A 3,117-nucleotide genomic window follows, 5' to 3' on the forward strand; every position below is an offset into this window, starting at 1 on the left:
ATTCTTTATTTGAGTATGAGGGCGAGGGTGTTGCAATCGGGTCCGTGTATGCGTGTCTGTCTGTGTTTCCGCGTGCATATCTTGAAAACAAATAGACTGATGTACACGAAAATTTTATACAATATGGGAAGTCAGTATGGGACAGTCCTCCCCAAATTTGGTCCGGATCCAAATCCCGATCCGGATTCTGGATCACTTTGAAGTATTTTTTTTTATAGTGGGAAGATAGGGCATTTTCTCAGGTTTTGGGTTAATAACTCTGTAAAGTGTAACCGGATTTGTACCAAATTTCATGGGCACATTAAGGTTGAGAATCCTAATCATAAAACAAAAAATGATCCGAATCGTTGATCATTCTGGATCTGAGAAGGATTTTCTGAGTTTTCGATGGTGAACTTTGATGTTATCCAATATAAACTCATGGAATCTCGAAAAGGAGCGTCGGAACGAGAGTATGCAATCTCTCTCTCTCTCTCTGATTGCTTTTGTTTATTTTAATCATGATTTGTTATCAAGTTAAAATTTTGTCTTTCATCAAGATATACACACTGGTTAAATAAATAACCTTAGTCAAATAATTCATCGCTTAATAATATAATCGTCGTATATTTAATACAAAAAGTTTTGATCAATATCTTTAGCCAAATAAATAACCACCAAGCACACTTGATCACGTGTGTAAAATAACGATCAACGTGATGTCAAAACTGCGTAAGAGGAAAATAATTGTTGTCACCAGATGGTACTGATTTGTCAGGACTTGTATGAACTGGGTGGAAATTTCACTTAAGATATAAAATAAAGTTTAGATCCCCTCCATGTAAAAAAATGAGTGAAGACATGTGAAACTGTCGAAACCTGACTCCATATAAATTTGATGTTATTTCTTAATATTGGATTTAAACCTTATTTTTTATTACATTACACGATATTGTGTATTTACCTACTATTCACTAAAAACTCTTACTCCTGGAAGTAGTCTTTACTACTATACAAAATCGGTTTAGACAACCCTAAAAACTAGATAAATAACGATTTTTTTTTTTTACACACACAAATCACCATAATTAGTGTTAGCAGGAATAACACAACTGGTACTGTAGGGTACTAAAATCAACTAAAAATCATGCTTAATTTAAGATTCGAATAAATCACAAAAAAATGTCTAACGCATTTTGATATATTTCATCTTACCGTATGTGACATTAACAACACACACACACACACACACACATATATATATATATATATATATATATAACAATTCCTTCTTGTTTAATACATGGGCAATGAACATTTAAAACCATCATGGGCCCCATATATTTTGGGCTCCTGCAGGTTTTATGGTGATACGTGTAAAGGGTTGCACTAATAATCGATGGCATATGTCCAATATTGGTTGCTAGGGCAACGACAACAGCAGCAAGTACGTGTACGAGAATACCATTTGAAAATTGCCTAAGTTTAGTCAAAATGCGTGCTCGGTATTCACATGTCAGATTTTATTGCGTGCGTAAGTTATTACTATAATTCGAATGACTCTCTAAACAACTTCACCAAATAATAAAACTGGCTTTTTTTTTCGATATGCGGTTTCGTCAAATTAGATCTTACACAATAGTTGGCGTGGCTCGACACACGCAGACTCGCAAGTTAACTGGGCAGCGTTCGTCCATAGGACGACGTTTTCAACACGGTTTTCCATAACTTCCATTATTTCTCATAATAATAATAATAATAAATATGATATCAAGACCTCTAGAAGCGATTTTAATTCAATTAGTTCTTAATTCTACGAACAAATAAAGTAAACTCTGTGCTGTTTAAAGTAACTAATATCACGAAAGTGCATAAAAGTTAACTAAGTTTTATAAAACTACAGACAATATTGGAAGCTTGTAAAGGGGGTGATCAAAAAGGAAATACAACAGAAGCACTTTTAAACTGCAGATTCAATGATCTAATGATATTAACACAGAATAATATAATGCAATCAAGAGGCGATGGCTTCCCTGTAAAAATCACCATTTTTAATAAGTGGCAAACCCGGTATTTTCAACTACTATACTTCTTAAATGTGTTTATATACTCAAGCTTTATTATGAATTCACAGATCCTGTATGAAAGAAACAGACCTAAGTATTTTTTATGGTTCCGTTGGGCGACAAAAACATTGCATACTTAAGAACGTGAAATTAGACATGGTCTCATTCAGCCCTCTTCGCACGCGCTATTCTTGTATTTCGTCTTCCAGGTTCTCCTGTGAAAAAAACAAAACAAAACACACACACACACACACACACACATATATATATATTCAAAGTATCACCTGGTGGTGCTTTGATTATTTATATATATTTATTACGCTCGAGAAGATCATATCCTCATATATATAAATCAATATACCTAATGCTATACAATACACTAACTATTCATAGACGATTAATATCAACATTGCAAAACGACAATGAACTTAATATAAGCCAGAAACAATATAATAAAAATGAAATTCAAAACTATGCCAAGGATGACAACAAGAAATGATGACAGAGGTATAATTTTTACTTTCATTAATTTGTTACTGGTTTATATAAAGTCCTTGTTTAAAATGTTTAACTAGCAATATCCCTTCTCTTCACGTTTATAAATATCCGTACTGTATCGAATAGCTTAAAAACCTAAAACACGTAACCGGATGGTCCAGAAATTATATCAAATAGTTTTATATATATATATATATAATAAACCTTCCTTTACACGGTAAAAACAGTACATCACCTGTAAACTTCAGTGATGAACTACATATACAATCTCTGACTTAGCTGGGACGATAGAACTAATATTCCAATTTCTTTTAGCAACAAGCTTTCAGTGATTGGCTGAACTTGTATTACCCACAATACAGTTCGATTAAAATTGGCATTATTCTACACTGCAGTGGTCAGTTGTATCAATCGCAACTTTACAAATTACTTATTTTATACATTTCTTTTCGAACTTCGCTCTTGTAATCTCAAACGCAGAGCGGGTTAAACCAACTGTGAACCAATAATCGTTCATATGTTCGTTTTGCACAGAAAACTTATGAACACCGAAGCCTGAGCGTCTTTCACAAGC

At 33.3% G+C, this 3,117-nt stretch overlaps 1 protein-coding gene across 1 annotated transcript in view; it reads right to left on the reverse strand.

The window, feature by feature from the left end:
* LOC106463787 (protogenin-like) overlaps positions 1–3,117 on the reverse strand; it is a 76,382-nt gene that overhangs the window by 47,410 nt on the left and 25,855 nt on the right. The gene's annotated exons all lie outside the window — the stretch shown is intronic.

The sequence above is a fragment of the Limulus polyphemus genome, unplaced genomic scaffold (assembly GCF_000517525.1).
Source record: "Limulus polyphemus unplaced genomic scaffold, Limulus_polyphemus-2.1.2 Scaffold1482, whole genome shotgun sequence".
Classification (NCBI taxonomy): domain Eukaryota; kingdom Metazoa; phylum Arthropoda; class Merostomata; order Xiphosura; family Limulidae; genus Limulus; species Limulus polyphemus.